Raw genomic sequence first — 14,325 nt, forward strand, 5'->3', positions numbered from 1 at the left:
GAAGTCAGAAAACCATCTACAGCCTTATCAGGTCGAGTAGTAAGTTTACACTAGATTTATGTAAGCTGTAAAAGTTATTGTTCTATGAATGCAAGAAATTTTAAGTGAAAAATAATTAATTATCCAAACTCTTGTATCGTCAGCGTAGTTATAAGCTAGCTTACCTCTCGTGTCAAGTGTCTTAGACTCTCATGTCCTTCAGTTGAGTTATAAGCGAGCTTAGCTCTAGCGTCAATTGTCACAGACTTTCATGCCATTCGACCGAATTACAAGCGAGCTTAGCTCTCGCACCAAGTGTCTCAGACTCTCATGTCGTTCGGCCAAATTATAAGCGAACTTCGCTCTCATGTCAAGTGTCCTAGACTCTCGTGCCGTTCGATTGAATTATAAGTGAGCTTATCTCTCGAGCCAAGTGTCCCAGACTCTCACATCGTTTGACCGAGTTATAAGCGAGCTTAGCTCTCACGTCAAGTGTCCCAGACTCTCATGTCGTTCAGCTGAGTTATAAGCGAGCTTAGCTCTCGTGCCAAGTGTCCCAGACTCTCGTGCCGTTCGGTTAAATATAAGCGAGCTTTGCTCTCACGCCATTTGACCGAGTTATAAGCGAGCTTAGCTCTCATGCCAAGTGTCCCAGACTCTCGCACCGTTTGACCGAGTTATAAGTGAGCTTAACTCTCGTGCCAAGTGTCCTAGACTCTCAAGCCATTCGGCTGAGTTATAATTGAGCTTGGCTTTCGTGCCAAGTGTCCCAGACTCTTGTGTCATTCAGCCGAGTTATAAGCGAGCTTAGCTCTCGCACCAAGTGTCTCAGGCTCTCATGCAGTTCGACCGAGTTATAAGTGAGTTTAGCTCTCGCGCCAAGTGTCCCAAACTCTTGTGCAGTTCGGTCGATTTATAAGCGAGCTTAGCTCTTGCGCTAAGTATCTCAAACTCTCGTGTCGTTCGGTCAAGTTATAAGTGAGCATACCCTCACGTTTAAGCAAGTTGATCGACCATCTCGTAAAAAGGCTTGTTCCGTGAGCAAGTCTTAGAGAGTCAAGCCGAGCGACTAAGGTACGAGTAAACTGGCTCTCGCCTTTAAGCGTGGAGACTCTTCTGGAAACCCAGAAGACCACTATAGTGGAAGTTCTTTATAGTATTACTCGAGTAGACTGTGGAAGCTAAGTCTAAAAGACGAAAAGAAGTATAAGTATAAATTAGTTCATCCATAGAACAAAATCCCTAAGGCGTAGAACAAACTTGCATTGCGTTAAACTTAAAAGATTTTTACAGAGTTGTTTAACTGTTATAAGAAATTACTGTTGGGACCTTGATGCCCAGCTATAGGGGGGTGAATAGCCGATCACCTATTCGACTACTTCCTACACTTGATAGCATAGCGGAAATACAAAACAACAAGTATAACGAAAGCTTAACCCTAAAGACTATAACAACAAGAAGAACAAACCACAATATACACTGATTTACATGGTTTAGAGATAAAGTTTCTACTCCATGGCTATTCTTAAAGTGGGCGATCCCTATCCGTCGATGGATTAGTCTCCAAAAAATTTGACTAGAACAATCCTCCTTGTCGACAGAGAAACCTCGCCACAAACTCGATCAAGACCTTGGATTTGCTACCAAGGCTTGGAGACTCTAATTAGGCTTTAATCAAGTCTAATTTAGTCATCAAGGCCAACTACCTCAAGCTCCATTATATAGTGTAAGTACCTCCATGGTAATTTTGATGTGATCAACCAAGTCAAGTTAGGTCCTGTTGTGGTTTGATGTCTTTTGTCTAAGTGTACAGGAACTTAGGAGCACAAGAATTCAAGCAAAAGACATAGCTAGCAAGAAGGACGGTATGGGAGAGAGTCGGCGGGCTCGGTGCATCCGAGAAACAAGGTGCTATGGAAGAGTACACTGGTGGATGAGAAGGGAGCACATGACATTTTCAAGGGACGAGAAGCAGGAGTGGAAAACTGCTTGAGAAGGCTAGAAAATGAGTTTGAGTGAGTCCTATTCCTGATGACCGAAATTACTCGAGCGAACGGAGCCGAAGCGGATGACCAGACTGAAAGTTAACTTAAAGTTGATTGTAGTCTGGGCGCCTGGATCGTCCAAGCGCCTGGATCCCCCAAGGCAACCTGGGGGCACCTCGACCTACTTGGCGATGTGGATAAGATTTATAAGGGTCCGGACTCCCAGAGCTGGTCCAGGTGCCTGGACTAGAGAGTTTATCCAAACCTATTGTGATGCAATCCGTTACGATATGGATAAAGTTTTATTCATGCCCAGGCACTCAGAATCCTTCCAGGTGCTTGGATCAGAGCTATAAATATAGTCCCAATCTCAGTAGTTCAGAATAACACTTGTAAACAATCTTCTATTCAGTTCTAAGTAGTGATCTAGTGCCTAACTGCTGTAAGATACTTCTAAACCATTAGGAGATTTGATAGTGAGTTTTCAAGGTCTTGAACTAGTAATATTCTGATTGCAAACCAAGTAAAAGTTCTGTCTCTACATTCTTTTTAATTAGTTTACTATTAACAAGTGTGTCTTAATTTAGTTTGAAAATTTGAGAAAGGTGTTTTGTTTGTTTTATATGATGCAGGGCAATTCACTCCCCTCTTGCCGGCCGCAAGGGACTAACATATAGAGCTTAGGGAAATCAGCAAGCCGATTTTACCGTTACCAGTCGGCTGGTCCTTGCACCATTCGACTGGCGCTAGCCAACGACACTTCATAGAATCTGCGATTCTACCAACGACTCTTTACCAATCAACTACTACAATGTACTAGTCGACTGGCTACAGTACTAGTTGACTAGCAACAGTACCAGTCGACTGACTATAGTGCTAGTCGACTTGCTACAGTGCTAGTCAGCTGGCTATAATACCAATCAACTGGCTACAGTACCAATCAACTGGCTACAGTATCAGTAGACTGGTTTTCACAATTGTCGGGCATAGAAATATTTTGTGCCCTACCCCAGTCGACTGGTCTAGATGTCAGTCGACTTGTAAAACTCTAAACGTAGGGTTTTACCTCGAGTGCAATCTTTCATACACTCATTTTTGCTCACACAACCTTGACCTTGCCTTTTAGTTATCTTCCATCAGCCTTGCGTCCCTGAGATGCTTTCCTATCCTTCACGTCTTGCCTTCAAGATGCTTCTTTTAGCCTTGTCTTTGTTATCGTGTTTTCTCATGACCTTGCCTTCTAGCCTCCTCCATCAGCCTTGCATCCCTCGGATGCTTCCCCATCCTTCATGACTTGCCTTCAAGAGCTTCCTTCAGCCTCGATCTTTATACTTGCCAAGCCGCACTTAGACTTAGTTGCCAAGACTACACACTTGGGCTTACACTGTCAAGACTCACCCTTGGATTTTGCCTTTGCCAATATCCCACTTAGACTTTCCTTGTTGTACCTACATCCTGCATATTCACAAGTGCATATCAAATATAACAATAACTTAACTTAAGTCTTTGACCAAACATCAAAACCTAGGGTCACACTGATTACTCTAATAATCTCTCCCTTTTTGATGTTTGGCAACCTGTTTAAGTTAGGGAATCAATATATCAGTACATATGCAAATAAATATGCAAACTAATTCATGCATAAATCATGGAACCTAATCCTAGGCTCCCCCTTCACCTAAGCTCCCCCTTGAGATAGGATTTCTTGCAAAGGTAAACTTCTCCCCTTTGCCAATAAATGAGTAATCGCTCCCCCTTCACCTAAGCTCCCCTTGTGCTAGGATTTCTTATAAAAGTATTTAGGTTTCTCACTTAAATCTAAACTTCTCCTCCTTTGCTATACATCAAAAAGAGATTCAACAATATCCTAATTATTAAACTCTTTAACCTTTAATGACCACAATTATCATGTATTAATTCCCTATAAGATTACATACATGTTTACTATCCTTCTAGTCATTTCCTATTTTTGAAAAGTCAATTTTAGCTTGTATCAGTTGACTGTCATAGACCCCAGTCGACTACTTTCATCAAAATGAGCTCACAGAAATATTTTGTATTCGAAAAACACTGTTATCAGTCGCCAAGTCTCTGCATCAGTCGATTGGTACTCTATTTCAGCCTAAAATAATATTTCTAACTCAACTTTTGAAATACACTAGAAATTCTATAGACCTTCAAAAATTTTCAAATTTTGGAAAAAGGTCTGTTTTACTCATATCTATTTGAAAAAAAAAATATTTATTACAAATCCCAAGATTGATACAAAATCTAAAACTATCTAAATGGTTTAATTGAATCTTGACCTAAAGTTCTAGTTTTGACTTTCTCTTGATATATCTACCCATACTAACCCATAATGCATCCATAACATTAGTTTATATGACATATATACATCCAAAATAAATTTTTATGTAATATAAAACCAACATCATATTTTTCATGCATGAAACATATTTTATATGTGTCAATTCCCTAAGTTTGAGACTCAAGTCCTGTTGGATCGTGCAAGTCGATAGAGGGGGGGTGAATATCGATTTTAAACTTTATCTAGAGATTACGCAGCGAAAAATGTATAAGCGAAAAGTAAATAGCAATGCTAACACAGTTCAATTTACTTGGTTCGGAGCTTGTGTCGACTCCTACTCCAAGGCCCGCACACAAGGGTGCTTTCGATGGGAAATTCACTAGCAATTCGAAGGTTTGATTAAAATTTAAGTACAAGAATGCTAATGACAAAAATAAAATAATACCGACAAAGAAAGAGACTAGAAGAACAGCGCGTTGTCGGAGCTTTGTAGCGTCACAGGAGCACAAGAGATCAGATTGTGAGTTGTGTTTTGAGCTTCCGCCTTAACCCTCCTTATATATAAGGTTCGGGGTGCCTGGAACCGTCAGGGCGCCCTGGTTGTGACGTATCCGAGCCAATCAGTGAACTCCACACGGCGAAATGACGTTGGGGATATATTTTTGCCTCAGGGTGCCCGGGTACCTCCGGGCGCCCGGAACCATCCCGGGCGTCCGGACCCTAGTTTTCCAGCATCTTCCTTCCTGCAAGAAAACGTTAGTCCGGAGGTAATTATATAATACATATGTCCTACAAAACAAAGTGTTAGTATAGTTTAAGTTCAACAAGTAGAGTATGACTTAGATTCCGTCTTTCCGAGACCGGAATCTAGTTAAAATCTCGACTTAGAATTCCAAAATGGTTCTAAGTCGGATCGGCGCCTAAGTTCCCTTCCCGGGAATGCGTCCTCACAGTCACTCCCCTCCAGTGACTTACCTTTACTTACCTACCTGACGTCCGGTCAGCCCTTCGACCTGTCTGGGCTTCGTGACAGCTATCCGGTCAGCCCGTCGACCTAGCTGGACTTCGTGCCAAACGTCCGATCAGCCTGTCGACCCGTTTAGACTTCGTACCAGCTATCCGGTCGGCCCGTCGACCTAGCTGGGCTTCGTGCCAGACATCAGGTCAACCCATCGACCTATCTGGGTTTCTCCTACACACTCGGTCAGAGTGTTAGATCAACAACAAGATTAACTTAACCTATTTTGTCATTCATCAAAACCTGGGTTAGACCGTTAGTGCTAACCGCACCAATAATCTCTCCCTTTTTGATGGAATGACAACTTGATTAAGTTAGTATAAAATGCAAGTAAAACAAGCATTAACAGGTTTTTAAGTTGGTTTTTATTTTCAATTTATTTTAGCTAACTTAACCACCTAACACTCCCCTTTGGCATTCATCAAACATAAACATGGATCAAATAATCAAAAATACAAAAATTTGCAAAAAGAATGTAAACACAAGTTAGATCGACTTAGGGGAGTTAAATAATTAGGAATTTTGCTTTAAAGAGTATCTCTTATCCTTTTCAAAATAGCTAAGAAAGATAACTTAGAAAGAGTAATTTTTAATAACTTTTCCAAAATAGCTAAGTTTTGAAAAATGACTAAGTTAGAAAGATAACTAATTTAGCAACATATCTTAGTAGTAAGTTTGCAGATTAATTTTCAAAAGATAGTTATTGTAATCATAAATTTATAAAAGCTAATTTTCAAGTATAAGTTTAAAGTTTAACCAAAACAAATCCAAACTTCCAAACATAAGTTTATATGTCTCAAAATGAACTTGAACTTGAAACATTTTTCAAACATAAATTCTATAAAGATAATTTTACAAAAGTAAAATTTTCAAAACCAGGTAAAATTCAATGTTCAACATCTAATTTTTTTTTAAAGTTAAGTTTGTGAAATCTAATTTGCACAACTAAGTTTGTAACATTCGATTTTCAAAACCAGTTTTCAAACCAAGTTTATAACATACAATTTTCAAAACCAAAAAAAAAATTAACATAAAACTTAGTTTTACAAAGGTTAGGTTTCATAAACACATTTCTAAAATAGTTTTAGAAGAATATTTTCCAAAACCTAATTTCAAAAATATTTTTAAAAAATAGATGTGAAAATAATTATTGCTCCCCCTGAACCTGACATTACAAAATCTGTCTAACCAGTTAGCTACTTACTGACTATTCAGAAGATAACAACTTTCACTTGGTTAGTCAAGTTAAGTCTAAGTATCAGCTAGTGTTTGACTAAACTGAATGACTTAACTTGATTACTATCTATTTGGTATTTAACGCCCAGGCTTATATTGATGCACTGACATAAGCATCTTAAGTCCAGGTAATTTGCCTATGCATCTCACCCTTTTCTATGTTTGGCAGTCACAAACAAAGGAATCCTAGGATGTTGGTGGGATGCTCAAGTACTATCCCTAGGGGAACATGCTTTCTAAGGGATTATTCTAGTCTAAGGCTACAACTGATTTTGAAATACTAAAAATAGGGAATTTTGAAAACATAAAAGCCTTTTACCTTAGAATTTGAAAATTATCATTTTTGAAAACAATTTTTAAAATTCCTAATCTATGAGACACATCCCTAATTTTCTATGTAGATTGATAAACTCACTTTCAGAGAGGGGTTTAGTAAATATGTCATCTAAATTAGATTTTGACTCAATGTACTTGAGTTCAATGTCTCCTTTAGTGATATGGTCCCTAATAAAGTGATGTCTAATTTCAATGTGTTTGGTTCTGGAATGATGCACTGGATTTTTTGTTAAATTAATTGAACTAATATTGTCAATTAATACTTTTACATTTGTGAAGTTTAAGTTAAAATCTTTTAATGTGTGCATCATCCATAATAGTTGGGCAATGCATTCTCCTATGGCTATATATTCTGACTCAGTTGTAGATAGAGCAACGCAGTGTTGCTTTCTACTAAACCAGCTAACAAGTGATTGACCTAGTAGTTGACATCCACCACTTGTGCTTTTGCAGTCTAATTTGCATCCAGCATAATCTGAGTCAGAATACCCTATTAATTCAAAATTATTAGTTCTTGGATACCAAATACCTACATTTGTTGTTCCTTTAAGGTATCTAAAGATTCTTTTGACTTGAGTCAAATGTGATTCTTTAGCACAGGTTTGGTATCTAGCACACATACTAACTGCAAATAAGATATCAGGTCGACTTGTAGTTAAGTACAGTAGACTACCTATGACACTCCTATAGTGTTTTAAGTCAACTAGTTTTCCATTTGCATCTTCATCTAGGATTGTGTTTACTGTCATAGGTGTTTTTATTTCTTTAGTGCTTTCCATTCCAAATTTTTTAAGTAATTCTCTAGTGTATTTTTGTTGATAAATATAATTACCTTCATTTGTTTGTTTGATTTGTAATCCTAAAAAGTAAGTTAACTTATCTACTAGACTCATTTCAAATTCTTGTTCCATTAACTTTGTGAATTCATCCCAAAAATTATATCATCTACATAAATTTAGACTATGAATATGTCCTTTTTTATTAATTTAACGAATAGGGTTGGGTCAATTTGACCCTGGTTAAACCCTTTGGATATAAGGTAAGAGGTTAACCTTTCATACCATACCCTAGGTGCTTGTTTAAATCCATATAAGACTTTCTTTAATTTAAATACATACTCAGGGTGTTCTAGACTTTCAAATACAGGTGGTTGTCCTACATAGACTTCTTCTTTTATTAATCAGTTTAGGAAGGCTGATTTGACGTCCATTTGATATAGTCTAAACCCTTTATGGGCTACATAGCTGAGCAACATTCTAATGGACTCTAGTCTAGCTACTGGGGCATAAGTGTCATCATAGTCAAGTCCTTCAACTTGACTAAACCCTTGGCGACTAGCCTAGCCTTATTTCAAGTAATTTCCCCAGTTTCACTAAGTTTATTTCTAAAAAGTCACTTTGTTTCTATTACCTTTTTGTTTTTGGGCGGTGGTACTAAGTCTCAGACTTCATTCCGCTCAAATTGAGCTAGTTCCTCTTGCATAGTTATGACCCAGTCTGGATCAAGCAAGGATTCAACTATGGTTTTAGGTTCGATTTTTGAAATTAAAGAAATTTGACTTAGGTTCCTAAAGGATGACCTAGTCTGAACCCATAGATCTGGATCACCAATGATCTGGTCAGTTGGGTGATTTGGGTTGACTCTTATAGTTCTAGGAGGTTGATTTTCTTGAGTTCTTTCTTCTTCTTCATGATTTAAGTCTTGATTGTTTCCTTCTTGATTACTATTGCTTTGAATGAACTCAATTGGCTGAAGTTGGGTTTGATCTAAGTTTGATTTGGATTCCTCAAATTTTACATTGGTGGTTTCTTCAATTCTAAATGTAATCTTATTATATATTCTGTATCCCCTACTGTTGAGTGAGTATCCCACAAAAATCCTATTTTCTACTTTAGAGGTAAATTTTCCTAAGTGTTCCCTTGTGTTTAAGATGAAAACTGGGCACCCAAATACTTTAAAATATTTTATATTGGGTTGTTTGTTATAATAAACTTTGAAAAAGGTTTTATTATATACTTTATTTATAGTTATTCTATTTTGCACGTAGCAGGCTGTTCTAACAGCTTCTGCCCAGAAATATTTGGGAAGATTATATTCATTTAACATAGTTCTAGAGGCTTCAAGTAAAGCTCTATTTTTTCTTTCTACAATCCCAATTTTTTGAGGGTTTTTAGGGCATGAAAATTTGTGATGATAACCATTTTCAAGACATAATTTATTAAAGTTATGATTTTTAAATTCTCCCCCGTTTTGACTTCTAATCCTTTTAATTTTAAGATTTTTTTCGTTTTCAACTTGTTTACAAAAGTTTGTAAAAATTTCAAAGGTTTCATCCTTATTTTTAAAGAATTTTACCCAAGTGAACCTAGAGTAGTCATCTATTATTACTAGACAGTATAAACTATCGTTTATAGACTTGACTCCATGGGAGTCTAACAGGTCTAGATGTAAAAGTTTTAGTATTAAATTAGTTTGAGATTGGTTAATTGGTTTAATTTGTGGGTAGATTTTGTTTGTTTGCCTTGTTGACAAGCATTACATATGGTTGAGTCTAAGTTAGGTAATTTTGGTAAGCCTCTAACTAATCCATTTAATTTGCTTATATTTCTGAAATTTGTGTGTGATATTCTTCTATGCCATAACCAAGTTTCTTCTTTTTGTGTTAAATAACACTTAATTGAAGAAATGGTTAAGTTGATTGCATAGATGTTGTCTTTTCTAAACCCTTTTAGATTTATTTTAGGATTATCTAAGTGCTTGATTAGACATTCTGAAGATAGGAACCTAACCTTATACCTAGTGTCACACAATTGATTGATACTTAGGAGATTATACTTGAAATTTTCAACAAGTAAGATATTTGTGATAATGAAGTCTAATTTTAGCTCAATGTTACCTATACCAATTACCTTGAGTTTGCCATTATTTCCAAAGGCAACTGTCCCTAAGCTTTTGTAAATAAGTTGGGTGAATTTGGTGTGTTCTTCAGTCATATGTTTGGAGCAACCACTGTCCAAAATCTACTTGGTTTCCTACAATAGGTAGGAACTAGAGTTAGTCTAAGTTTAGCCTAATAAAATTTTAAAGTTAATTTTAACATAAATCTTAATTTAATTTAATTTAATTTAATTTAATTTAATTTTAAGTTAATTTAAGTTAATTTAATTGAGCCCTTAGTCATCTCACACGATCTACGTTTTCAATCAGGGAATCCTATAATTTTGTGAGATGAATTAGATTCAATTTTAGGGTTTGATTTAACTTTGTGTTAGATTCAGGTTTAGCTTTGGGTCCAACAGATAGGCATTCTCTGGATAAACTTCTGGGCTATGGTGAGTCACTTGGACATCATTAGAGTAACCATGCCTTCGAGGTTTTCCAAATAGTCCTATCCACTGGACTTAGTACAAAACCTTGGTCTAACTGGTTAGGATCCATAAAGGGTAGCTTCGGTCAGTTCCACTTAGCAAAATGCACCAGGTCGAAGTCATATCTTCCTAGACATGCATAGGCTAAGCTTCCCTAACGTACTATCATCCAAAACTTCATCAGTACCATAGGTCAAGTTAAACTTGAACCTTTTCTAATTAGTGCTAATTATCCTGGCGAGTAGATTAGTTTGAGTTACCCTGTTGGGTAGGTTAGTTTTGGAGGTGTCAGCTATTCTGGAACCTCCCCTTGAATTATTGGTCTTTATTTAATTTTTGGTTCTTGGTTTATGTCTGTTCTTTTTGTAATTATATTTAACTTTATGATATTCTAAGTTTTGGTGGGTTTTAACATGTTTAGTTTTTGAATTTGTTGATTTATATTTGTATTTAGGTATTTGATTATCTGATTTTATATAGTATATTTTTTCTTTAGGTATGTAGTATTGGTTAAGTCCTACTTGCGTGGTTAAGCACACTTTCGGAACTCAAGCTTTACTTGTTGGTTTATGTTGGGTTATTAATGATTTAAATGTCTTATTTGAACTTGACTTATAGCCAAGTCTGGTTTTGTTGTAAATTGCTTTTTGATTATTTAAGATTAAATCTAAATTTTTAGATCTTGTTGTAATTTTTTCTAACATTTCTTTTAATTTATTAATTTCTATTTTTAGTGATAAATTCTCCTCCTCAAGTGTTAGATCTCGAGTTGGATTATTTTTTGTAATTTGTTCCTTGAGGTTTTGGTTTTCCTCAAGGAGTAATTTGTTTTCATCTTCTACTTTAACTAATTTCCTATTTAAACAAGAAATAATTTTAAAGAACTTTCGATTTAACTTTTGGTATACCCCTTCGGAACCTTCGGAAACGAGTACGGACTCGTGGCTCGATTCGGGTTCGGACCCGTCTTCCGATTCGTCCTCCGACTCTGCTTCACGGGCCATCAGTGCGAGGTGACTCTGGTGCTTCTGATCTTCGGCCTCTGATTCGTCCAAGGAAGAGTCGTCCCACGTCGCTTTAAGGGCCTTCTTTTTGGTCGTCTTTGATTTGTCGTTCTTCAATCTTGGGCACTCGTTCTTGTAGTGGCCCTTCTTGTTGCACCCAAAGCACGTCACATTCCTTGGTTCGGTTGGAGAGTTGATCTTCTGCAGGTCCTTCTTGTTGAAGCTCTTCTTCCTCCTGGTGAACATTTTCCTTGCCAGGTTCACCAGGTACTCTTCGTCTTCAGAATCCTGGTCAGAATCTTCACCGGGTTCAGACTTGTTCTTTGTTCTTTACTTGGAGGAACCTGCAAACAGGGCAATACCTTTCTCGGTCTTGGCATTAGTTTGCTCGTGTAATTCTAACTCGCAAAGCAGTTCGTCTAATTTTAATTTAGATAGATTTTTTGAAATTTTGTAGGCATCCACGATAGATGCCCACAAATTATTGTGTGGAAATGCGTTTAACGCGTACCTTATCAGATCTTTGTTTTCCATCTGGTGGCCTATCGTGTGGAGCCCGTTGAGGATGTCCTTGATCCTCGAGTGAAGCTGACTCGTCGTTTCTCCTTCCTGTATTTTTATAATAAATATTCTATTTAGTAACAAATCGCGTTTCGTTACCTTAGCGTCGCTGGTTCCTTCGTGCAGCTTGATCAACTTGTCCCAAAGTTCTTTCGTGTTCTGGTGCGGTCCTACCCGGTTCAGCTCTTCCTTTGTCAGTCTGCATTGTAGTGTGTTGATTGCCTTGTTCTCCGTCGATGCTTCTTCTTTATGTCTGAAGTCCACTGTTCCGGATCAAGTAGATTTTCGGAGTTGTCAACTGGTGCTCTGTAGGCTTTTGTGACGCTGAGCCATTGGTCGAAGTCCGTCTTCAGGTAGACTTCTATCCTTTTCTTCCAGTACGGAAAATCGTCCCCGTTGAATAGGGGAGAACGCACCTTGCTGAAGCCTTCAATCTGAGGCATGCTGACCCTGCACACAATATAGCAACGACAAACAAAGTCCCAAGACTTGGTCTTGGATTAGTTGTGCGGGAAGAATTAAGAATAATAAAAAGAGCTAAATTGGTGTTGCACCAATTTAGATTTAATTACAACGGAAAAAATTTCCAAAAAGGTAATAATACCAGTATGGAATTATGCGAAAAATTGAAAGTCGAAAACGAATAAAAGGAAAGTTTCACCCCCTTGTCCGATGGGCAATTCACTAGCAATTCGAAGGTTTGATTATAATTTAAGTACAAGAATGCTAATGACAAAAATAAAACAATACCGACAAAGAAAGAGACTAGAAGAACAGCGCGTTGTCGGAGCTTTGCAGCGTCACAGGAGTACAAGAGATCAGATTGTGAGTTGTGTTTTGAGATTCCGCCTTAACCTTCCTTTTATATGAGGTTCGGGACTCCTGGAACCGTCAGGGCGCTCTGGTTGTGACGTAGCCGAGCCAATCAGAGAACTCCACGCGGCGAAATGACGTTGGGGATATATTTTTGCCTCAGGGCGCCCGGGTACCTCCCGGGTGCCCGGACCTCCGGGCGCCCAGACCCTAGTTTTCCAGCATCTTCCTTCCTACAAGAAAACGTTAGTCCGGAGGCAAATATATAATACATATGTCCTGCAAAACAAAGTGTTAGTATAGTTTAAGTTCAACAAGTAGAGTATGACTTAGATTCCGTCTTTCCGAGACCGAAATATAGTCAAGATCTCGACTTAGAGTTCTGAAATGGTTCTAAGTCGGATCGGTTCCTAAGTTCCCTTCCCAGGAATGCATCCTCACAGTCACTCCCCTCCAGTGACTTACCTTTACCTACCTGCCAGACGTCCGGTCAGCCCTTCGACTTGTCTGGGCTTCGTGCTAACTATCCGGTCAGCCCGTCTACCTAGCTGGACTTCGTGTCAAATGTCCGGTCAGCCCGTCGACCCATTTGGACTTCGTTCCAACTATCCGGTCGGTCCGTCAACCTAGCTGGGCTTCGTGCCAGATATCAGGTCAGCCCGTCGACCTGTCTGGCTTTTCTTGCACACTCGGTCAGAGTGTTAGATCAACAAAAAGACTAACTTAACCTATTTTGTCATTTATCAAAACCTGGGTTAGACCATTAGTGCTGTTTAGTGTATACTAAAAGCTTAGCTTTTGTAAACATTTATTTTTGAAATAAAAGAATCACATTAGTCAAATGTCTATATTTATTTGTTGAATATAGTTGTTCAATTAATTTATAAAGTAGATAACATGGTGTGTGGTGTCACACACAGAAGATCATGTTATTTGTTCTTTATAAATTATAAACAGTTGCTCACGACTAAGATGGAAAGGAACAAACCATTGGAATAGTCGTAGTGTAATTAAGTATTAGTTTATCTTGATTAATAAATTACACTGGTACACTCTAAGTGTATTGAGTAGGACCATTTTAGGTAAGTTCTTTTTGTACTGACTTAGTAAAAGAACTAGATCTTAATTATTATGAAAGTGTGTGCTCTTAATCCTAATATAATAACAAGCACATATATTTAATATTTATTTCTTTGACTTATCAAAGGGTGAGGTTTAGCTCGATAAATGAATATGCCCGATAAGTTGGGAAATGATATTACTTATAGTGTGTGTTGTGGATTATAGAAGGAATCTGTGTCCTAGTTATCTAGGTTGAGAATGTCTCCAAGAGGAGCTCATAAAGATTGTCATGTTAAACCTTGCAGGTGAACTTAGTCCGACATGACAATAAAGTTGAGTGGTACTACTCTTGGAGCTAGATATTAATTAAGTGAATTGTCAGTAACTTACTTAATTAGTGGACATTCGTTATCTTGAACACAGGGAGACTAATACACTTATGATAAGAAGGACCCCATAATGTAATTTGGGATTGGTGCGGTAGTGTGATAATAACTCTCAAGTGGAATGAGTTATTATCGATGAACTTGAGTTGTGTGTTCGGGGCGAACACGGGATACTCAAGCTCATTAGAAGGCAAAAACCAATTTCTCCTCTAGGTCCCTGTCGTAGCCTCAAGTCCATCCAAATATAAGTCCATCTTGGTGTCCAAGAA

This window comes from Zingiber officinale, chromosome 7B (assembly GCF_018446385.1).
Source record: "Zingiber officinale cultivar Zhangliang chromosome 7B, Zo_v1.1, whole genome shotgun sequence".
NCBI classification, from domain to species: Eukaryota; Viridiplantae; Streptophyta; class Magnoliopsida; order Zingiberales; family Zingiberaceae; genus Zingiber; species Zingiber officinale.